Source organism: Gopherus evgoodei, chromosome 3 (assembly GCF_007399415.2).
Source record: "Gopherus evgoodei ecotype Sinaloan lineage chromosome 3, rGopEvg1_v1.p, whole genome shotgun sequence".
In the NCBI taxonomy this organism is placed as follows: Eukaryota; Metazoa; Chordata; order Testudines; family Testudinidae; genus Gopherus; species Gopherus evgoodei.
The window spans coordinates 156,200,024-156,225,379 of NC_044324.1; the positions used below are offsets into that span (position 1 = coordinate 156,200,024).

Here is a 25,356-nt window from a genome sequence, read left to right on the forward strand (position 1 = left end):
TTGCCCAGGGTTCAAAATGGACCCATTTTTATTAACCTTTCCATTACCATGTTCACCAAAAGTTGAAGCCAAATGCTAATGGTGGTAATTTGGTGTGGTAGACGAGTGGACTCACCCCGACGGCACCTCCTGCTGGTTATCCAGAGAATTAGCTCAATCCAGCCTGGAGCACTCTCTGCAGGCCGGTGATCTGCCTTCTAGTTACTCACCTGCATGTCCCTCCCACGACCCTGGTGCCCCTTTAACTGGGTCTCCCCCTCCCAGGGGAACCCCCACCCAACTATCCCCACTTTGCCTCAGTATTAGCTACTGCCCAGTCTCCATCTAGCCCCCATTCCCTGGGGCAGACTGCAGTATAAGCCACTCATCATCAGGAAATGGGTTTGGACTTGCTACCTTTGTCTACCCCTGGGCTGCCCCCTGCAATCCCCAGTACCTCTCGGCCTTATGCTAGGCCACAGCCTGGGGCTTTCCAGCCAGGAGCTCCTCAGCTCCTCTGCCTTTCCCCAGCCCTGCTCCCCTCAGGTACCCTGTGTCTAGCTCCCTGCAGCCAGGCCCTTCTCCATCTACAGGCAGAGGGAGAGTCCTCAGGCTTTTGGCTCACAGCCTCTTATAGGGGCCAGTTGAGTCTGACTGGAACATGGCCACAGCTGAGCCTATTTTCCCCAATCAACCCAGGCTTCTTGCCCCAGCTCCAGCCCTCCACCTGGTCTGTTTTAAGCCCTACAAGCAAGAGCAGGGGACCACTCTGCTACAGTGTAAAATATTTTGGAGGGGTTTTTCAGGAGCATCTTTCAACAAAAAAAGGTGAAAAATGGTGACCTACTATAAAATATGCATCCAAAAGATATGTTCAGAACTAAGAATAGAAAAACAAGTAAAGCTGATGGAAAGTCTTATATTGAAAATAATAATAATAATAATAGGCTGTGCTGCTTTCAATTAAAATTGCTTTCCTAAGGATGAATTCAGACACTGTGCACTCAAATTCTTAGAAAAGTACTGGAAAGGTTGTTGCAAATGCAAGCTTCCTTTCTTTTACTGTATCTACTTAATTAATTCAAGTTAAAGTGTCAAATGTGTTTGGTGGTAATGGGTTAGGAAATTATCAACAAGCGCTCTTGAAAAGTTGCAGGCAAACAGCATGTCATAATTTCTCAGCAGTGTTACAGCAAAATGTTCTGCTTCATCAAGATATCTCTTTAAAAGCTGATGTAAAATGTATGGGTTATACAAATGGAGTACCTACATATCATGTTAAATTTTCTTGTAGTAGACCCAAGAGGTTTTAGCATACAACTGCATCCATCTTATCTCCTTTCAGATCTCCCCAGGTTCTGTTCACTCCTGCAGTGATGCCTAACTTCAACTCCCATATGCCCACTTCTCCCATCACTGGCTCAATGCTTTCTTCCTCAGCACCCCTTGTGTATGGACTCCCTGAACTAATTCATAAGACTACCACCCTTTCCTTCAAATCTCTCCTTACCCCTCATTTTTGCTGTGATGCCACCAATAAGTTAATTATCTAGTGACTGGAGCGAGAGGTGGTCAGGAATAGTTGATTTATTTATTTTGAAAAATACTTTTAAACAAGTGCAGCCGTCAGGTTGTGCCTATATTTAACCTGTGTAAATGTGTGATGATCCTGTTACTATTGTCCTGTTCTCTTTCCACCCCCTTCCTATTGTTACTTGTTTGTTGTGTCTTGTATTTTAACAAAGCAAAGAAAACAATAGAAAACCTGCCAAGCCATGAGTCCATGTGGAGGCAGCAAAGGAGAAAAGCCAGATGAACTGCAAAGTGGCAAAGAGGATGCAGACTGGCAGATTCCAATGATTTAGACCAAATAAAGCACTGTAGTTCTGGAAACCCATTTATTTGCAATTGCTCTTGAGATCCAGTAACATCCACTAAGAAATCCACTTCTATTAGGGGAAAAAAACAATGTAAAGCTATGAATAAAGAAAACAAGAAACTGAATGCGCCAACCCCACAAACTCTGACTCATACAAGTAGTCCTCACTTGGGTGAATAGTCTCATTGAAGTCAATGGGCTAGATTCTGGCCAGCATCTGCATGCATGTTCAAGTAGGGCCAAGGCACAAGAAGCTTCCCACCTCGCCTGGCTCCTACCTTTAGTCCCTCTCCACATGTGATGGTTAGAATCCTGTTATGATTCTATCTGCAGCACTGAAGCCTTGATTTTCAGAATTACTGAGGATTTACTCTTCCCATTGACTTCAATTGACAATTCAGGTGGTCAGTACCATTGAAAATCAGACACTAGCTCTCTGGGCATATATATATATACACTAGGGGTCCTGACCTAATCCTTTGCTAGCCAGCAAAGATGTCTCGGCACTGAGCAGGAAACATAATGGACCATCTCTCAGGGTGACAGAGAGCTACTGTTCTAATAGAAATTTGAGGCATTTTGATTGAGTCAACCAGATCTTCCTCGCAATGTGGCCCCTCTACACCTTGCTGTAGTGCACCCTCGGCATTCAGGACAGAATGTTGCCCAGTGGCACTACTGACTTAAGTAAAGATCACACACATTCTGAGAAGTCATTCAATCAGTACAGAGCAGGTGAAAAGCAAGAGAGATTGGATATATGGAAGAATGAAATTTTGGCACGAGGACAATAAGTTGCTAAATCACGGAAATGTACATGGGGCCAGAGTTAGGAGGTAGTAAGCAGGGCAATTGTCCAGGGTCCCATGCCACAGATGGCCCCATGAAGCAAAGTTACAGGCACGGGGCTCAGGTGTCAGCCATGGGCAGCAGAGCTCAGGCTTTGGCTTCTGCCCCATCACCTGGAGCTGAAGCCGAAGCCTGGGTGGTGCTGAAGTTGAAGCTGAAGAAGTCGCCCACCTGTTGAAGTCATGGAATCCATGACCTCTGTGACCAAATCACATCCTTAGATATAGGTGAAGAAAAAAAAGGAAATGCAATAAGGGACATTGCGAGATTGCACTGCCAAAGAAAAGGTGATCTAGACCTCCATGCCATAGCCCAGAGGTCACTCCAACTACAAAGGGCATGTCACAATTCCAGCTCACATCAGCCCTACTGCAGCCAGTAACAGAAAAGCCCGAAGGGGAATCAGAAGAACTCACTTTAAACTTTTCTTGTTTTTCAGTTGTCAGATGATCCAAGATCCAGAGATGAATCAGAAATGCCACTTCTAAACTGGGTAGGAGCCTTCTGACAGACGGGATCGTGTAACAGACATTTTTATTGGACTTTTTTTTTATTGCTCATATCTATAATTTTAAACTTTAATTTGAGCGAGTCTTTGCATTTGGGGCCTGATCCAAAGCCTACTGGAGTCAAATGGAAATCTTTCCACTGGCTTCACTGGGCTTTGAATCAGGACCCTGTGATCTAAAAGAAATCTTTGTCTGGAGGACATTTTCTTGTTTTGCCTTACTAACTGCGGGCACGTTAATTTTGTAACTGAAAAAAGTACGTTTTGACCAGCTGCAGAGTAGATGACAGTTATGAATTATGACATGCTTATGTACATTCAGAAGGCAATTTTCATACAATAATTCTACATTGCATTTTTGTGACCATTATTTTGGTGGGAGGAGAATGATTAGTGTTTAAGAAGCCTGAAATTGAGATCATAATTCAGTAATAAGGTTGGTAAGTATAGCGTTCCTTCACATACATCCTCAAATTTCTATTTCTTATACATTTCAATCACAAGAGCTTTATTTTGCAGTTGTAGTGTTATAATGCATACTGGGATAGAATCCTGGCCCTCTTGAACTCAGTGAGAGTTTGCCATGGACTTCAATACGGTTAGGTCTTCACCTTGATGTATGCTTACCACCTTATCAGCAGAGCTGGTTATACATCATTGATAATGTCAGAAGGAAACCGGATTGATAAAAGATGCCTGACAGCATGTGAATATATTTGCACCTGAGCTATTTATTTTTGTAAAAGTTTCTGGAAACCATTGGGAAGCCAACAGGTTGAGAGAACGAGACCTGAAAAGGAAAATATTATCTGTCAGTAACATTATCTCCTAAATGAAACCTAGAATGCAAGGATGGAATTAGACCTAGACACTACAGCCCTGCACTAAGGGTCAAATTCCTACAGTCACATAATGAGATCAGAATCTTAGCTTTTATTTTAAAAAAATTATGTTCACGTGAGTGCAAAGAAGAGCTTGAAAACATTAACCAAGTGTAGGTGATCCCTACATGAATCTGCACACAGCCTGAAACAGTAGCTCCAACAGGTGTGAACTGCCCCATTCATCCTAACTCCAAAACCTGCTACCACCCCAAGGAAAGGAAGAGTCACTGTTCAGGAATGGGACCATGGTTTGAAGCTGAGATGATGGAGGGGTTCCATATGAAGCATGACTAGGCCCCAGGTTGTCCTAATTCAGTCCTGCTAAAATGTAAATAAAAGAAAGAAAAGATAATACTTATCATACTCTTAAAGCAAAGGTACATTAAGAAAGAAGCGGAATTGAATGACTCATGCTAAATACAAATACCTGTTTCAAGTTCAGAGCATACTCCTGCAACCAGAGCTGCTTACATAGTGTAGTAAAAACAAATTTTCAAAAAAAAATTAGATAAAAGCTCAGACTTCATGACTGCCATGTATTTATGAAAATATTTGCAAATCTTAAAACTTAGCAAATGTTACTTAACCAAAAATCCATATCAGGAGTTCATTATCGTCCTGTTTAAAGAGTCTAGATCATGCATCCAAGAGGCAGAATCAATACTATGTGCCTTATGCCACTAATTGCCCAGTAGAATAACAAACTGAAAAAATTTACCCTTTTCCTAAGTCTCATTTTCAAAAGTCACTTAAACACTTAGAAGCCTAAGTTTCACTAAAAGTCAATGGAACTTAGGATCTTATGTACCTAGGTCACTTTTGACAATGGGATTTAGAATCCTAAGTATCTTAGGTGCTTTGAAAATTTCCTCCTTATCTACTTAGAATCCTAAGTCTTATTTAAAGTCACTTTTTAAAATGGGACTTAACCCCCTAACTCATTTCGAAGGGCTTTTGAAAATTTTACCCAAAGTGAATATTTTGCAAACAATTGACAATCTAAAAATTATTTGACTAGTGCAAAATAAAAACTACACTTGCAGAAATCATGATCAGCCTGGCCAAGACACAAGTTCACAAATTGTTGGTCAGGTTTATAAAAAGCAAATGCATACAATATTCTTTGCTTCATTTTTTTTTTAAATCCTATAAAACTGGGCACCCAGCCCTGGCCACCTAAAATAACAAATAGGCACTCAGCTAAGCTATTTCTAAAATTCTGGCCATTCTTCTTTACCTAAACGCTATATAAAATGTCAGCCATTCTTCTATATCACAATGTTATATGTGAGAACAACATACATATAGGAGGAGGAAATGAGTTTGAACCACATGAAGTAGTAAAGCATATGGCTCTATACTTTGTTATTCCCAAGTATTTACTGGAGAACAGATATCAGATTTCAAAGTCACTTTTGACCAATCACAGCAGGTGTTGTAAATGAATCAAGTTTTAAAACACAGTTTTCAAACCAGGTTTTTGTGATCCCTCACTGCAAAGAATTAATCAATTCAACAAGTGAGTGGGCAGATGGTCACTGCTGAGACCGCAAAACTCATACATAAAAATAAGGTTAATTGTTTTTGTTTCAAAGAACAAAATGTTGTTGTCTCATTAATGAATTCAATTTATAATTCTTCCCAAATGGGAAAAAAAATCAGTGTTCTTAGCATGTATTTGTTTTTCTTGGGTGGTAAGCTATGAACAACAAAGCCTATAAATACATTGCAATCCTTCTAAAACCTGCCTTTAAAAGTGTAAAGCTTTAGCCAGTAATCAGTGTGGTCAATAATTAAGTTTTATAACATCATGGTTGCACTGGAAGTATTCCAGCTAAGCTAGTTGACTAGAATGTCTAATTGCTACAGCAAAACATTATGGCTCTTAACAAATGATTTGTCAGTGTAATGAATTATGCCCATTTATTATAGCTAATTATTAATGCTTGTTTTTTTGGGGGGTGAGGTTGGTCATTTTGATTACTCATTATTTCCTAATTGTTGGCAGTCAAACATTTTTCCATTTCCCAAATAACAGCTAATGGGTTAAAATGGGTCTGAGCAGATCTCCTATGTGCTTTTACATAATTTGAAGTGTGGAGATCAAGCCATATTACCAAAGCAATTACTTGGTGTAGAACATTCAATTCTTTTTCATGCTGCAATAATACATTTAGCTGAGCGCTTTTTTATGTGTCTTTTCTCCTTCATTCCCCACAGGAACTGCTCATCCATGTAGCCTTACAAGGATTTTTCTTCCAGGAAGGAAGAACAGGAAGAAAGTGTGAGTTTGTTTTAGCCAGTGTTAATCACCAGCTGCTCTAGATAAGTAAAGTAGTTTTGGGAATAGACTGAATTCTTCTGCAAGTTTTAAAAAACACAATATTATGTTTAACTCAAGAAAAGTTGCTTGGAGGGGACTTACCCAGCTTTCCCATTGTCTGCCCTTGTTGATGCTGAGGACAACTATTATCCCAACAGTATAAGGCTATCAGCATTACACAGCTGCCACTACAGTGACTCCTCCAGGACAGGTAACAGCCTCTGTGATTGCATGGGAGGCCAGGGGAGATGGATTTGAGCTGGACAGAGCCTTAATTGAGGTGCCAAATCAATAAATTATGAAGATTAAAAGAGACTCAGTGCTGAAGAGAAAGGTTAAGGGAGTTCAAAGGCCAGCTCCAGCACACAATGTGGAGGCTACTTTGTAGGATTTGCTAGAAGTGTCCTTGGAGCAGTAGCTGAGTCCCCAGTAGTGTTTTCCCCGGCCTGCTATGGTGAGACACCACTGTGTGGGTTTCTTTTCCCCTTCTTCTCTTTACAGTCTGATTCCTGGTATTCAGACCCTAAGTATGGTCAGGATCAGCCTCTATAGTTCTTGCTCAGCCCTCATTGTGTAGGTTCTTAGCCACAGACAACTGCTCCAGCACTAAGTGAGACTGGGACTTTTAGTACTGCACTGATAGTTGCTCCTCCCATTAATAGTCACTGTACTTTGCCTCTTCTCTCAGGAAGAACCCTCCCCACCACCACGCACACTCTTTCACTCACTATTTCTTGCTGGGGATGCCTGTGTCAGGAAAATTTATCTGATGGGAAATTGTGCTCCCTCTTTTCCCACCACTGCCACTACCCTCATCTTCTTGCCAGCCTAAAATTGCACCACTTCGTGGAGGGCTCATACACTGCAGGTCTCCGCTGTGGCCAAGAAGTGCTTAGTGCAGCAGAGAAAAAGGAGAGAGAGAGTAAAGATGGCTTTGAATTATAAGATCTGACAAAGTTAAGATTGACTAGAGTTGGGGAGGGGAGAATGGATTGAGGTGATTGTGAAGATGGAAGGATGATGTAGCAGTGAGAAATGTATTACATAGCTTACTGTGATGGCCAGGGCATCTACCCCACACAGGTGAACAAAGGGTTAACAGAAGTCTAAGCTCAATTCACCCATTTTGCTGCACCTGAAGGGTGTGTCAGCCTTGATTTATTATTAGAATATCCGAGGAGGAGATGGGTCTTCATAAAAGAGGAAAGTGTAGGCTGGAGAACACAGGTGATGAGTCTAGGAGAGAAGAGGAAGAGACTTACTGGGAAAGAAAGACTGAAGAAGGCCACAGGAGTGGAATTAATCTCTGGAAAGGGGCGGCATACAGGAGTAATCCTGAACCAAAGAAAGAAGGAGCTGGGAGGACCTAGGGAACAGCTAGAGGCTTGGGAATCAGAGGAGAGGCTGTGTTATGTGCAGGTCAAAGCAGCACCAGAGTCTCAGAGGTAGAACATGGTCCAGGGAAACAGCAGTGCATCTGAAGAAGCAGACTTAGCTGCTTAATACAGGATCCCTGTGCAGAGTATGGGACTGGGTTCCCCTATTGTCTGTGAGGAAGGGATGTGTAGGCTGGATATAAAGACTATTGAGCTCAAGGTAGGGCTGAAGATAAAGTCTCAAGGATGGGGTGAGGAATGGCCCAAGGAAGGGAGCAGAAGGATCTTGGGTGTTGGGATGTTTTGGACTCTTAATTATATACTTGTTACCCTGGAAGGAGTGGAACTTAATCATGGCCTGGCCAAAGGGCTGCACCTTGAAGAGACAGATAGCCATAGGCCTGCAGTGACTATCAGCAGGAGACACTACAGAGGAGAGAGCCTGCTATGCCGCACCCAACCATGAGGAGGTGCTCCAGTGGAGAGTCTACTCTTCCCTGCTTGCTTCATCGTGTCCAGATTTTTTTTGTAACAACTACTTAGGTTTTTGAAAAAATGGATATTGCAAGACAAGGCACTGTAGTTTCCTTTGGGGCTAGCATTAGTCAATCCATTAATACTCCATCAGATTTAACTATCCTCTAGCAAAGCTATGTGTATTGAAATGTAATCACATTACCGTGCTAATTATGTAAGGTAAAATTTTCAAAAGTGCTTAAGGGCCAGATTTTCAAAGGTGTGTAGGTTCCTAAAGATGCAAGCACTTTTGAAAATCTCACAAGGTGCCCAAGCATGTTAGGCATTTAATTCCCCCCTTAAAAAATTTGGTCCCAAGTGAGATAGGAGCTTGAGTTTCATTAAAAGTTATTGGAACTTAAGCGCCTGAGTCAAATTTGAAAATGGCAGTTGTGAAAGTCTTATTTTTAAAGGGTTGAGGGGATTAAACATGCCTCAGTTTCCTGACTTTCAGATGTTTAGGATCTTTAAACAAAACTACAGTGTTTGAAGAACATTGTTTAAATAAACATTTGTTTATCTTTTGTGCTATATTAAAGCAACTGTACTCTGAGAACATTTACAAGAGTAAAATCTGCTCTTTAAGATACATATTAGTGATATTATTGTACTTTTTTTAAACCCTAAAGACCTCAAACCTTCTAAAGAGTATTTGTTATGATTACCCTGTATCAGCTGATTTGCTCTCAATATAGCCTTGTAGTTCATAGAGTTGTAATCATTGAGGAACTGATGCAGGTAGCATTTCAGTACATAAATAACTTTACACATGCAAATAATGCCACAGACTAGTCCCATGAAACTAGACAATACTTAAATGTTTGTAAGATTGGGGCCTTACTTGGGTTCCTGCATTTAAAAATATATTTGTTCAATTTTTAAGTAATTATACTTTAGCATTTATTGCCTATAGACCTCCAAGTGTTGAGGACAGTTTCGTGGAATGTGAAAAGAAGCCACTTGGTGCTCAAGAAATCAATTAATAACCTTTGCAAACATAGCACAAATGCATCTCAGTGGAAGATGATTCAACCGGTGTTTTTCAGACAGATAATCTGTTTGTAGAGGAGGCAGTTTGTGTTTCTCATGTGTACAACTATATCAAAGAGGACTACAAATCCAACAGTCCTGATAAAAAAAATTAATGGAATGTTGGACAAATGTTGCAAACTTTGAACAGAACCAGGAGGACAATAAGTAAAATGGTGTGAGTTAATCATGGCCAGAAAGATGCTTGGGAACTGTACGATACAGCCTGCAGTCTCGCCCTGGTCAGGTTCAGCAGAAAGTAGTCATCCACCAAGAAATCAAGATGTCTGTGAGTGGGTGTATTGATAGTAGATATCCTAGAGATTCAGAGAAAGTTCTCTGAACTCAGAGACTTTGACTCAAATGAAAACTTTGACATAACAAATAACAGAAACTGTATGGCTGTCCCTCTGTAGCATGGTGGTCACCCAGCTCATGCCCTGAAGGGCTTAAAAGAGTCCTGGGAGAGGGCTGGGGTGGGGGGAAAGCTAGGCTGATTGGGGGAAAGCAGCCACAGGTGCGGCCATGGCTGGCCCTATAAGAGGGCTGAGGGCCAGAAACTGGAAGAGATTCTCTCTCTAGCTTCAGAGAAAGAAGGACGTGGCTGCCTGGGAGCTGAGAAGGGTACCTAGGATGGAGCAGTGCTGGGAAAAGGGCAGAGGGAGCTGGGGCAGCTCCAGCCTAGCAAACTCCCAGGCTGCAGACCTAATTAAAAGCTTACAAAAGAGTATTGGGGCTGCAGAGGGGCAGCCCAGAGACAGGCAAAGGCTCCTAACCCCCTTGCCGATGATGAGTGGTTTACAGATTTCAGTCAACCTCAGGGAGCGGGGGCTAGATGATGACTGGCAGTAGCCGCTAAGGCAAGCTGGGGATAGAGAGGGGTAGAGACAGTGGGTTGCTGCTAGGGCCAGAACCCTGAAGCAGAGGGACACCAGGGTCTGGGAGGGACATGGGGGCCAGTGGCAGGTGAGCCACCAGCCTGAAGAAGGTGTTGGGCTGGAAAGAGCTAATTCCTGAGACAACCAGCAGCAGGCGCCACGCCAGTGAGTCATTGCCCCTCCACACCCTCATATCCAACAATGACATCACAGTATCTTGCGTGTTAGTGGCTGTATAGTCCAATCTGCAAGGAACAACATCACAAGGAGACGTCACATAAGAAGGTGCAGGCTCCCAGTGAAGACTTTGGTCTGACACTTGGACCTTTTATCAATCAATCTTCCATATCTGTTTTAGTGTTTACAGCCTTAATTGATAGTTGCTCTCCATTCAAGTCTGCCCTTAGCTGTGCTTTCAGTTATCAATATTTGTGTTACATGAGTTGAGAAATTGCTTAAGGGTATCTTTGAAGCATGAACTACGACTGCCTTCATGCTCTTTCTGACTCTGAGCTCACCATAAAGGACTCTTTTCAGGAGTCTATCACCACCCATTCTGATAACATGACCTGTCCATCTAGGCTGAACTTTAATAATCATTGCCTCAATGCTGGTTGTTTTTGCTTTTTTTCAAGGATGCTAACGTTTGACACTTTAGAGTGAAGACGGCACATGTGAAACTTTTCAAGTTGCTTGATGTGTCTGGTAAACTGTCCATGTTTCATACGCATATAAAAAGAATGCTATCCACTGTTGCTTTGTATATCCTCACTTTTGTTTGATAGTTTGGTGGTATGCTGGTTGAGTATCTTATGGTGAAGTCTTCCTGGCTTGCCTTGATAGAGAATCACCCAAACCAGAAGGACAAGAGTCATAATAACCCATCTCCTATTTCTCCTTGCCTTCTATACTATTTAACCTAGATCATGATGACCATCTGCCACCATCTTCACACTGCACTCACACACTTGCATATCTAGTAACTGACTGGGTAACTACAACTAAGTTTTGAGACTAACTAGCACTCAGAGTAAAACAGGAAGTTGCTGATGTCCATGTGGAGTCTGAAAGTATGTAGGTGGTGTTGGTGTTTATTTATCACTATGCCTCATAGAACCAGAAAGGTACTGTGGGACATTGAAGTTTTGCATTCATCTTATCTGAACATGCCAAAAATATAGCCACCAGCTTTCCATAAATAATCAAAGGGGATATAGTCCTTTCCAAGGCCAACAGATTAATATGAAATTAAAGTTCTAGGACATGTCCTTTTTGAGATAGTAAGAGACAAAAACATTAGGAAACTTTTTTTTAGAAAGCTGAAACATCACTTTTATTTTTAACTTTCAGAACTTCAAAATGCCTTGTATAATTTGCCTCAATGTTTTCACCAAAAGAGTACCGTGACATAAGACTACATATATGAAACTTCAAGATGAATTGAGTTATTCTGGGTGAAATTATAGCAGGCTCATAATGGAGAAGTAACTTCAACCTTGACTATGAAGGCACTAAGCCTGATTCTCCACTGTCTGGAAAAGTGAGTCAAATCTGTGCAAGTGGAGTGAGTTGGTTCCCTTTGTCAGCATTGTGGTTTGGTTCCATTTGTCACTCTTGTGACTTCACATGAAGCGTACAAACCCAGAAGCTTTGTTTTTTGAGAGAGTTACACTGAGAATCTGTGTTAAAACTTGGGTGGGTCAAATGGAGAGGGTTAATAAATTTGAATAAGGGAAACAAGAAGACTTTTTATCAATACATTAGAAGCAAGAGGAAGACCAAGGACAGGATAGGCCCACTGCTCAGTGAGGAGGGAGAAACAGTAACAGGAAACTTGGAAATGGCAGAGATGCTTAATGACTTCTTTGTTTCAGTCTTCACTGAGAAGTCTGAAGGAATGTCTAACATAGTGAATGCTTATGGGAAGGGGGTAGGTTTAGAAGATAAAATTAAAAAAGAGCAAGTTAAAAATCACTTAGAAAAAAGTTAGATGCCTGCAAGTCACCAGGGCCTGATGAAATGCATCCTAGAATACTCAAGGAGTTAATAGAGGAGGTATCTGAGCCTCTAGCTATTATCTCTGGAAAGTAATGGGAGACAGGAGAGATTCCAGAAGACTGGAAAAGGGCAAATATAGTGCCCATCTATAAAAAGGGAAATAAAAACAACCCAGGAAACTACAAACCAGTTAGTTTAACTTCTGTGCCAGGGAGGATAATGGAGCAAGTAATTAAGGAAATCATCTGCAAACACTTGGAAGGTGGTAAGGTGATAGGGAATAGCCAGCATGGATTTGTAAAGAACAAATCATGTCAAACCAATCTGATAGCTTTCTTTGATAGGATAACAAGTCTTGTGGATAAGGGAGAAGCGGTGGATGTGGTATACCTAGACTTTAGTAAGGCCTTTGATACGGTCTCGCATGATATCCTTATCGATAAACTAGGCAAATACAATTTAGATGGGCTACTATAAGGTGGGTGCATAACTGGCTGGATAACCATACTCAAAGAGTAGTTATTAATGGCTCCCAATCCTGCTGGAAAGGTATAACAAGTGGGGTTCCGCAGGGGTCTGTTTTGGGACCAGCTCTGTTCAATATCTTCATCAATGACTTAGATGTTGGCATAGAAAGTACGCTTATTAAGTTTGCTGACGATACCAAACTGGGAGGGATTGCAACTGCTTTGGAGGACAGGGTCAAAATTCAAAATGATCTGGACAAATTGGAGAAATGGTCTGAGGTAAACTGGATGAAGTTCAGTAAAGACAAATGCAAAGTGCTCCACTTAGGAAGGAACAATCAGTTTCACACATACACAATGGGAGGAGACTGTCTAGGAAGGAGTATGGCAGAAAGAGATCTAGGAATCATAGTGAACCACAAGCTAAATATGAGTCAACAGTGTGATACTGTTGCAAAAAAAGCAAATGTGATTCTGGGATGCATTAACAGGTGTGTTGTAAACAAGACACGAGAAGTCAATCTTCCGCTCTACTCTGTGCTGGTTAGGCCTCAACTGGAGTATTGTGTCCAGTTCTGGATACCGCATTTCAAGAAAGATGTGGAGAAATTGGAGAGGGTCCAGAGAAGAGCAACAAGAATGATTAAAGGTCTTGAGAACATGACCTATGAAGGAAGGCTGAAAGAATTGGGTTTCTTTAGTTTGGAAAAGAGAAGACTGAGAGGGGACATGATAGCAGTTTTCAGGTATCTAAAAGGGTGTCATCAGGAGGAGGGAGAAAACTTGTTCACCTTAGCCTCTAATGATAGGACAAGAAGCAATGGTCTTAAACTGCAGCAAGGGAGATTTAGGTTGGACATTAGGAAAAAGTTCCTAACTGTCAGGGTAGTTAAACACTGGAATAAATTGCCTAGGGAGGTTGTGGAATCTCCATCTCAGGAGATATTTAAGAGTAGGTTAGATAAATGTCTATCAGGGATGGTCTAGACAGTATTTGGTCCTGCCATGAGGGCAGGGGACTGGACTCGATGACCTCTCGAGGTCCCTTCCAGTCCTTGAATCTATGAATCTATGAGTCTAATTAGTCAGATTTTCACATTAGCTTAACAGCTTCACCTGACTCTTTGCAGATTAATTAGAGTCATGTGTCCTGGAGTCATGTGTCATGTTTCCTAGCCTGGAGCAGCCCCTGGGAACAGAAAACTACTGATCTAGTGGCCAATATATCTGCCTTCGACTACTCTGCTGTACCCAGCTGGCCCGGGTCTATCACAATGGGCATCAACTATATCAGTTAGCCTTTCCACACACACTTCACCCCCAACATCTTGTGGGGTAACTATAAATTCAATTATTTCCATGTGGCACCTTTTGGAGTACTTCCTGCATAACTTTGAATTGCAAAAAAACAAGAAAGCTGAAAACATCTTGAGGACAAAGTTTGTATGCAGCTTGCTTCCTCTCCCCAATCAAATTGCATCATTTTACGAACAAGACTACAAATTTTCAAGTGCAGATGGGGGAGAAATGACCAATTCAACTTTTATTAAATAATTAGAAGAAGAAGAAGAATCAATATGCCATTTTGAATTGGCTCATTGTTATGTATAAATGACATAACTACCTAAGTCTACCACTACACGCTAAACACATAAAAATGTGCTACTGCTTGGAAATTTTATAAATCAAAGAAAGTGTTTTCAAAGCACAAAATATCTTATTAGCTAAAATTCCTAGTAATGTGTTGCAGGCAGAGATATTTGGCAGGAATTTTAATAACTTCAATTATTTAAAAATATGAATTAAATTCACAATTTTGTCTACATAATTGTGTTGACCCCTTCAAAGTATACAGCACTATATTGAAAAGTTCCTTTGTAGCACTATGGGATTGAACTTTCAGTTAATACTGAAAGGATGTGTTGTAATCTGTTAGGAATGGGCAAAAATGTTCTAATAAATAAGAACTTCCATGAACTCTCATCCATTTCTTGACACAACACAATTTTGTGCCATTTATCAGCTTCTGTACTTAAATGGTTAAAATATCACTGGGAGGATTCTCAGTGGGTGTAATTTGTCATAGCTTCAGTGACTTCAAAGGCGCTATGAGATTTATGCCAACTGGGGATCTGCATTATCATGAGAGAAACTGTTTTGATAGGGCCAGATTCCATAACTCTTACTAACATTCAGCAGTACCATACTCCAACGGGTTGAAATCAATGGAGCTAACTCATAGAATAAGGTACTATATAGCATTAGTAAAAGAAGTGGAATTTACACTGTAACACTTATGATAAAGCTGGAACCATGAAGAGATGGGAAATAGTCTGGGAAAAGACTGTTCTTGTGAGATTCTCACAGGGATTTTTTTTTCCTGTGGCCACTTCTCTCCTCCCCCACCTCACCCCAGCCAGGAAGGAAAGAAAGGAAGTTGTGCCCTCATGGTGTGGATGAATACAGCTGAAAAAAATTGGAAAAAGAAAGGGAAGTTATAAAAGAGAAACAGAGAATGTGCAGTAATCCCCTAGTACACACCAACAGCAGGCTCAAGAGTATGTGCATTCACAGCGGAACCCACCCTTCCCTACACAAGGCCTGAGTAACTGGAATATAGGTAGAGAAATAGGGAGATGTCACTCATCTCCCCACGCCTGGGCCACAGCTGCTATTTCAGTTTTTTGCCTCCCCATGCAACCTACGTTTGAGCTTTCGGATCCACATAATTAAAGATCCAGAGGCCTTTTTCCCCCAACCGTTCCTCACCTCCTCCATTGAGCAGCAAGCCTAGTCAGAGAAGACTTGACTCCTCCTCTTTAGTAGTCAAGATCCAGAGAGTCCCTGTGTAGCTTCTCCTTCTGCCCCCTCCTTCCACCCACACATAGCTCGATTGCATTAATAGTGGAAAAGTCCTGACCACCTAGGTAGGTGACATTCACCTGAAAATCACATGGTCCTATTTTCCTCTTCTCTGCATTTTTCATCACATGGTAAAGTCTCTCTTTGTTGGGAGTCTAAAGATAGTGACTTTGCTGTGTTTTTTCTCAAGGAAGCTATTTATTTGTATTATGGAGGCATCTTTAGGCCCAAACTGAGACTGGGCCCCCATTGTATTAAGTGCTGTATGCATGCATATTTAAAGTTCCTGCCCCTAAGAGCTTACAGTCTAAGTAGAGGAGACATATTGTCCCCATTTTACAGATGAGAGAACTGAGACACAGAGGTTAAGTAACTTTCCCAGAACAAGTTTGTGGCAGAGCCAGGAACTGGAAACCAGATTTCCTGAGTCCTGGCCCATTGCCTTGACCATACAATCATCCTGTTGTTAATGTTACTATTCATTTAGATGCAGTAATACAAATCTGAAATCATGCTCATTAGGTTGTGTGCTATCTGTTATGAAATGGATCCTCTGGATGATGTTTACAATAGAAGTACTAGTGGTGAATATTATATTTATAACTGTAATAGTCATGGGAATTTCCATGCCAGATCAGACCAACAATCCTTCTAGTCCAATATATAGCCTTTGACAGAAAGCAGTAGATGTTTCAGAGGAAGATACAAGAAATTCCTGAAATAAGCAATTATGGAATAACTTCCCCAAAACAGAAGTTCCTTCCTAACTCCCATCAGTTCATGTTGCCTTATGCTCTGAAACTTGAGGGTTCATATCCCTTTGAAACCTCATATTATCCAGCTAATGTAACTGTGGGTGATCACATTATCCATATACAACTCTATTCCTATGTGCAAGTACTAATATGACCTACTGAAAAGGCCAAATAAATTCAAAGAGATGATCCTTTTAAGCTTCCCACAGTAAACTGAAAACTTCTATATTCATTCTTGACCTGTTTTCCAGACCAATAACTTTTTGCATTTATTGAAACTTCTGAGAATTTTGTCAAGCTGAATCTTTCCTTCCCATATGGAAAGCCTTTCTTCTGCTTCATTCACCTGCACACTATATTTTTGTAAACTATTATCGATCACTGTTATATCCCTGAACAGCTTTTAAAGCACTGTTAAAGTTCTCTTTTGTTTGCTTATCTGTTGGCAAGAAGAGGACATTTCTGTCCCTTAATGCATCTTGTCAGGAGGCAGTGACAGTAATGTTACTTTTTGACCCACATCTTGGCTTCATCAAGAAGAATCAATAAGGAGAGGACTTCCATGGAGGATATCATCCATGCAGATGCATAGAAACATCTCATAGCTAAACAGATATGTTAGTAACATAGGCCGTTTGTACTGTTTTTTCTCAGGTTGAGTGGTATCTTGCCCTGTGACCAGCCCTACTGACTGTGCTCCAAGGCTGTGCAACAGGAAGATATAATGTAATGTTAATGAGGGTGTTGCAATTAGGCCCATTCAGTTTTTGTCCCTTTATTTTTATTGAAAAAGCTAAATTGGGAGCAATATTATATGGATGAGATGCAGATTGCTATATTTGGGGCAGGGGAAGAAGTTAAGGCATTAGATGGGAACAACATCTCAGCTTTAACTAGAGCATTCACCACCAGCATTCCCACAAATATGTCCAGACTGAGCTTCATTCAGTTTATTCTCAGAAACGCTGTTACTCATGTTTAATGTAAGATGATAGACTTGTGTACCAACTGTACTGATGGTATTACTATCCGAGCTGTAGTTTCCCCCCAGCAGACAATAAGATGGGGACAGAATAGACCCCCTACCAAACTCCACACACAAATGCCCTTTGGACTGAGTAGTAACTCCATCTTCTGGGACCTGTCTGAAAGCAAAAAGTGGACCCCTTTGTAGCCATGCGTGACTCACCCCTGTAGCACCTCTTACAGCACCTCCTGCTGGTTGTCCAGGGAATTAGCTCTTCCAGCCACTGGAGCACCTCTGCAGGCCAGTGTCCCGCTGTTGCTGCCCCCTGTGTCCCTCCCAGGACCCGGTGCCCCTTGTGTTTGGGGTGCTGCCCTCTGGTAATGCCCCCACAGTCTCAGGGTCTCCCCACCCAGGGGAACCCCTACCCCCTATCCCTACCTTACCTCAGTCAAAGGCTACTGCCAGTCACCAACTTGCCGCTGCTCCCTGAGGCAGACTGCAGTGTCAGCCATTCATCATAGGCAAGGTTAGGTCTGGACCTACTGCTTCTTTCTGCAACCCAGTGCTCTATGGGGCCTTGGACAAAGCCCTGCAGCCTGTGGAGTTGCCAGCCTGGAGTTCCCCAGCCCCTCTGGCCTTTCCCTAGTCCTGCCTCACTCTAGGCACCCTGAGCTTCCCAGCAGCCAGGCCCCTCTCTCTCTGAAGACAGAGAGAGATTGTCTGTATGCCTGGCTCAAAGTCTTTTTATAGGGGCCAGCTGTGGTCTGTTTGGGGCATGGCTCCCAGCTTCCTCAATTAGCCCAGGAGCTGCTTGCCTCAGCCACAACCCTCTGCTGGGCTGTTCTAAGCCCCTCAGGGCAGGATCAGCTGACCACCCCTCTACACCCATAAAAGTTGGTCCAGAGGCCCGCCGGGGATATAAGTTGGCGGTTCCTTCATGGGGCCATGAGCACGGGCGTGTATTTGGCGCGGTTTACCCCTGTCCCAGCCACCTGCCTCTTCTGCAGCGTGCGGGAGACCCTGGCGCATGTTTACTTAGAGTGCACCAGGTTGCAGCCCCTACACCAGCTCCTCATTAACATCCTATTAAGTTTCTGGCTGCACTTTTCCCCTCACCTCCTTCTCTACGCACTCCCTATCCGTGGCCCCAAAAAGTCCGGGGACCTCCTGCTCAACCTTCTCCTCGCCCTGGCTAAAATGGCCATCAATGCAACCAGGGAGAGGAGGTTGGCCAGTGGAGACTCCAGTGACTGTGAGGCCTGTTTCCAATCATCTGTCTGTTCAGTATCCTGGCGGAGTTCCTCTGGGCGGTGTCCATTGGCTCCCTTGATGCCTTCGAGGAGCAGTGGGCACTGTCCGGGGTTCTCTGCGCGGTGTCCGCATCAGGCTCCCTTCTTATGACCCTGTGACCTCACTCCTGTCCCTGTTCTTTTATTAGTTATCCTCCGAAATCAGTGGGGTTCTGAGGTCCTGTAGATCCTCCCCTTATGCTGGGGCGGGATCTGTTAGCAATGGACGGGCTTCCGCCCGCCCAATTCCCAGAAACCCAATAGGTACACCCATAAAAGTTGGTCCCGAGGCTCGCTGGGGATATCAGCTGGCAGCTCCTTCATGGGCCCTGAGCACAGGTGTGTATTTGGTGTGGTTTACCTGTGCCCCAGACACCTGCCCCTTCTGCGGCATGAGGGAGACCCTGGCGCATGTTTACTTGGAGTGTGCCAGGTTGTAGCCCCTATACCGGCTCCTCACCAATATCCTGTTACATTTCTGGCTGCACTTTTCCCCTCACCTTCTTCTCTATGCACTCCCTATTCGTGGCCTCACAAAGTCACGGGACCTCCTGGTCAACTTCCTCTTTGCCCTGGCTAAAACGGCCATCTATAAAACCAGGGAGAGGAGGTTGGCCGATGGGGACTCCAGTGACTGTGGGGCCTGTTTCCGATCATCTGTCCATTCACGTATCAGGGCGGAGTTCCTCTGGGCAGCGTCCACTGGCTCCCTTGATGCCTTTGAGGAGCAGTGGGCGTTGTCCAGGGTTCTCTGCTCGGGGTCTCCATCAGGTTCCCTTCTTTTGACCCTCTGACCGCACTCCTGTCCCTGTTATTTCATTAGTTGTCCCCCAAAATCAGTTGGGTTTCAGGTCCTGTAGATCCTCCCCTTAGGTTTGGAGGGGGGATCCTTTAGCAGTGGGTGGGCTTCTGCCTGCCTACTTCCCAGAACCCAATAGGTACAACCTTAAAAGTGAATCTGTCTGCCCCTAATAGGGATGCAGTTGATTCAACTAAACCTTGAGGTCAATGGTGTCAAAGGTGGCTGATAGATGTAAATATTAACATAAAGATTTGACTTTTGTCCCACCGTAGGTGCAGAACAACAGTTGCCTTGAGGACACCCATGATCCCTGTGGTTCAAAGCCCTACAGTTGGGGAAATTAAAATTGAATATGTAACATGCTGCTGACATTCAAATAAACAATTTTTGATTGGAGGATACAGGCACAGGAGGACTGGCAGGGCATAGGAACAGACAGCAGGACAGATACCTTAATCAGGATATTAACCTACATTGAAAAGTATACTTGTTTGAGTGTGTGTGTGGGCTTGGTTCTCTCCTGTAGCTGAGCAATATTTCAGTATGAGAGAGGTGGGTGTCAGGGACTCAGTTCCTGATTCTCAGGAATCTGGCTGCAAAGCTACAAAGCTGTTTTCAGGCACTGCAAATTTATGCCACTGATGCAGGTCTCTACCCCAGAGTCTGCCACTCCTAGCTTCTAACAAGCTCCCTAGGCCAGCAGAGGAAGGAATGGAGGCTCAGGGCCTGTCTGTTGTGTCTATGTGCCAGAATGGAGTACCCCTATGCTGGGCATTTTCAGATAGGCCAGATTCTTAAGATAGGTTATAGCTTCTTGGCATCAAGCACATGGTTCAAGAGGCTGTAATCTAACTCCTCTAGGACTAACACAGTTTAATACTCTGCATGCTCATGATGTATATTTCAGATAATCATAACTTTGATCATTCATTTTTTTCCCAAACCTACCATTCTTCAGGTTTCAAAGTATTCAGTGCAGTCCATTTTCTTTACATGAGGATGGCGTATTTGTTTTCCTCCTCACCTAATTTAAAAAGACAATGAAAGGATTTCGCTCAGACTTTCCATAAAATTTAGTGTTTGGACAGATACCAAGTACGAAAAGTACATTCTGAATAGGTAAATTATTTTAATAACTTACCAGTGTGTGAAAACAGGGGAATATAATTGAAACTGTTATGCAGCCTTAGGATTGGCTGGTACGTACACTCTGTAATAAACTACACACATTATAAATAAATAAACCATACTTAATGCTACTAAAGTAATTAATTATAGCAATAATACACGCACAGCCACTTTATACCGATGTTAATCTTGTGGAAGCCTATCATTTGGGAAACACAATTTTTTTAAAATAAAAAGTTTGAAATATCTTTACTTCTGAGCCTCCAATGAATCTTCCATCTTAATTTTGTGTTCTGGATAAATTGGTAGAATGTTTTTAGTTTTGCATTTCTGTTCAAAATGTGCCTGTCATTGATCAGCGAGGGAATGCATTAATCTTGATTTTTAATTATCAAAGTAAGACAAAGCAGCCTTTATTTCAATTGTAATTGTGCAACAGTGAAAGCTGCAGCTATCTGATACCTTACCACTCTGCCCCATCGGAAGCTGAACAGTTTCCACAACAACATACAATGGAGCTGACTTTTGAAAAAAGTCATAAGCAGTTCAAGTATATAATCTGCCTCAGTACAATAGTTGTGCTGTTTATTTTAACTCCTGGGGAGGTCTTTTCAATTGCCATCTTCAGGTGCCTTTCTTTGAACCTTTGAAGAAGAAAAATAAATATGACTTTGTGTTCCAGAATCTCTTAGGTTACATTCTCTGTGTATTTTGTAACAATAATTTCCTGTAAAGATGCTTTTACTTACTACTTTTTTTCTAAAGGTCTGTTTTATCTCACTCTTCATAATGGTACCCAATAGAGCAGTTGTATTTAAGGGTCCTAGGTTCTTTCAGCATTACTATTAAGAAATGTCTTTTTGTTTGTTTGTTTTTATAATGCTGCCATTTTTATTTTCATCAGACCAAAAGTTGGCAAGCAGGTTCCCATGCTAGGAGTGAATTGGCTGCACGTAATTAAATTGATTGGACTGTTTCTTAGACAGCAGCCAAAAAAATGAGGCTCTGTGTTCCATTCCCACCACATGAAGGGAGCCATCTATTAGATGGAGGGCGGCTTACAGTTGTTTAAATGTCAGATTAGAAGCATCTGGTGCCATTGGTTTAAATCTCACCTCATGATCAACTCTATCTTTAGAACATAAGAACAGCCATACTCGATCAGACCAATGGTCCATCTAAACGTGTATCCTGTCTTCCAGCAGTGGCCAATGTCAGATGCTTGATAAGGAATGAACAGAACAGGACAATTATCCAGTGATCCATCCCTTGTTGTCTAGTTCCAGCATCTGGCAGTTAGAGGCTTAGGGACATCCAGAGCATGGGGTTGCATCCCTGACCATCTTCGCCAATAGCCATTCATGGAGCTATCCTCCATGAACTTATTTAACACTGTTTTTTAGTCCAATTATAGTTTTGGCCTTTCCAACATCCTCAGGTAACAACTTCTACAGGTCCACTGTGCGCTGTGTGAAGAAATACTTCTTTTGTTTGTTTTAAACCTGCAGCCTATTAATTTCATTGGACAATTCCAGGTCCCTGTGTTATGTGAAGGGGTAAATAACACTGCCTTAGTCACGTTCGCCACACCGCTGGTGATTAGCTGTTTCTTTTCCAAGATGAACAATTCCAGTCTTTTTAATCTGCCCTCAGAGGGAAACTGTTACATACCCCTAATCATTTTTGTTGCCCTTCATTCTTCCTTCTGAAGGAGATTAACTGAGTTCCATGTGACTTACTCTTGAAGGGGAAATATATCCCCCCACCTCTCAGTAAAAGTCCACTCTGCTCTGAGTACCCATCAAAGGGCTTAATTCTCATTTATACTAGTGTACAATTATGCCTACTTTGTGTCTCCTTTACAGTATAAATCTATACTGTATAGAACAGTATAAAGAACCTTTAGTGCAAAGAACCTTTAGACCCCAAAGATTCCAAGGTAATTGATAAGAGCCAGGTTTGCTGTTGTCTTTGATCAAAACTCTCCTATTCCTGCACCACTGTGTTGCCTGTTTCCCTCCTTACCCAGATGCTATAGATATTTTGCAACATACTTTAAAATATTTCAGGATGACTTACAGAAATAGGTGTCTATCACCAGCACCCTTGAGATTGTTGTCAGGAGCTGAGATCAAACATGAGCCCACTGGATCTTAATACATGAACTCTATTGCTTGAGCTAAAAGACCCACTTGTGTTAGCCCAGGCTCTAGCAGACTCAATCTCTGGTTGGTTTAGCCTCCCTGCCTGGGGCCAGGTCATCTCACTGAGTAGACATAGTTTACATGTATTATTTCTCTAAAGTCAGACCTCATTTTAAACACTTCCTGCTAAGTTACTCCATGACCAGCCCTCTCCCTGACAGAGTTTGGACTACCACCTCTTCCAGGGATCAAAAAGTAAATGTTGCCCTCATTTTCCAAACCCCAGAAACATAGCAAGTTACCAAAACTTCCAAATGAATATCATTTCCCCTCCCATAGAGCCCCCAGCAGGAACTGGAGTGGGATGAGAGTCTCAGAGTGTCCTCAAATGACAACCTGTTGGAGTGTCAGGTCAGTTGAACACTGGTGCAAGAATAAAACAGTTTTATCAGCCTAGAATGGTTTCATATGAAATACAGGCTGGATTTCTGGCAGGAAAGTTTCCAACAGGGGCCCTATCATATAGTGTAAGGAGGTGAGACACTGATTAGGTGACACATAGCCATTTGGCTTACTATGTATCCTGTTGTTCAACTCTTTAAATGTCCCTGATATTTTGGTACAGAACAAGGATGAAGTTACAGTGAAATGTCACAGTGACCCAGCCAAATATAATTAAAATAAACTAGGAAAGTCCCTGTCAAATACTAAGACTGATAGTTCCCATCAACAGTCCTCTGCGGGACAGATGTGTGCAAGTGCCATCCCACAAATATCTGGGTTAGTGAATTTCCCCATGAAGAATACAGAATCTTTCCATTTTCAATTCCTGGAGAGTTTATCCAGGAATGGGATGGAGCGGGGGCAGTGTCGATCATGCTATTTTCAAGCTCTTAGAATTTGTTTCCAGTGTCCACTCTAGTTCTTCCTTTTGTAATTTATTCTTTGTATACTTATCCAAAGTTTTTATCCCTTCCCTTATAAAAATATTCTCATACTCCTAGCAAAAATATTTGCCACATCAGGTTGAATTATTTTACAGATTGACAGAAAATGTCATTTTTTAAATGAATTTTTAGTTAAAAATTCACTTTCACAGAAAGGTTTTTGGATTTTCATCAAAAACCCCAAAATCAAAATATTTTCATCAACTAAAAACTTAGTTTTCAGGTTGTCAATGACAACCCAAAAAGTCTCAGAAAATTTTCAAAAAACCAAACCACCCCAGAAAAGTGTTTTCACTTATTTTTTTCCATTAGGGGATGGGGTGGAGGGGGATAATTTCCCAGCCAGCTGTTTTTGACAAAGTGACACCAGCTATGCAAACACACAGCTTTTGACACTTCATTTATAAGAATTATTCCATGAGATTTCATTTATGCCTGCTGGGTCACAATCTCTACATGCATATCACTTCTATCTTCTTGCTTATCGCTCATACAATTTGTCATTACAAATACATTAAACCTTTTTTCCTATTCTTATCCTATGTTGCAGAATTATTATCTTTTGTTCTTGTGCAAGTTGGAAGTACATGCTAGATTTTTTAAGTGATGCAGATCTCCTCCTTCCCTCCCTAATTAATATAAAGCTCATCTGTCAAGCCTTAATGATCTTCAACCCAGTAGCCTAGTACCTCTTCTGTTTAAGTGGAGGCCATCTAATCTAGTTGTGAACAACAGAAAACACTCATTCTTATATCATTTAGTCTCTAGTAGTCTTCCCCTTGCTTTTGTTTATTAGTGGCACTAGGAAGATCTCAGAAAAGGTTACCAGTGTTAATCTCACCTTCAGCATTTCCCAGAATCCTGAAAAACATTTTTCTCTGATTCTTCTTTGTTTCATCCCACATTAGATGCAATTCACTAGCTTTCTGCAAGCGAATGTTGCGCAGTCCCACATCAAATGCCTCACAGAACTCAAAATATATATTTCATCAACGCTGTTAACTTTATCAGACAGACTTGCAATACCATAAAAAATGATATCAAGTTAAACAATCTATTTTCCATAAACTTACTTTGGTTGGTGTTAGTTTCACAATCCTCCTTTTATTTCTTTATTAATCAAGTCCCATATCAGCTGTTCCATCATCTTGCTGAGGATCAACATCAGGATGAAGGGCCTGCAATTACCTGGGTCCTCCTCTTCACTTTTTAAAAATATTGGCACGTCATTTATCTGTTATCTTTGTTCCAAAACTTATGGAAATCAAAATTTACAGTCCAGTGCGCTCTTGGGCCAGCTTTAAAAAAAAAAGTCTTGGATGCAAGTTACGTGGTACAGTGGGAGAAGAAATAGAAAAATGCACTGGATTTTTCAATATCCTGCCCTATACTTTCTCTCCCTACATAGTTTGATTTGGGTAGAAAGGCCATAATCAGTGTGTTCTATTTAAAGGGTATCCTTACATATATTCTAAGTTGTAAATCAAAACCTTTTTAGCAAAAGGGAAGTTCCCTTCTAAAATATTAGGGTCATGTGGAACTGGTTGGACATCTTACCTGTTTATTTCAAGATGATTTGACATTTGAATTCACATAGTATTCGTCCGGTTTCCCTTTCCCCTGAAGAGACTCATGTAAACTATGGGCAAGATTCTGCTACCCTTGCTCATTTATTCAAAGAGTCACAGCAATGGGCCTGCTAAGGTGCTATTCACAGTGAGTAGGCCCAGGATCCATTCAGCCTTAGCTGTGGAATCAGTCTCACAATGCTATAAC

At 41.9% G+C, this 25,356-nt stretch overlaps 1 long non-coding RNA gene across 2 annotated transcripts; it reads right to left on the reverse strand.

Annotated features, from left to right (window-relative positions):
* Positions 1–1,886: 1,886 nt before the first annotated feature.
* LOC115647563 lies at positions 1,887–24,886 on the reverse strand. 2 transcript variants are annotated; one of them, XR_003999351.1, is made up of 4 exons: positions 24,654–24,886; positions 20,957–21,133; positions 20,310–20,385; positions 1,887–4,005 (listed from the first exon to the last, which is right to left on the reverse strand). It is a non-coding gene; the product is annotated as an uncharacterized LOC115647563 (long non-coding RNA). The 2 variants fall into 2 exon arrangements; XR_003999350.1 differs by having other exon boundaries at positions 20,952–21,133.
* Between the last annotated feature and the right edge of the window lie 470 nt (positions 24,887–25,356).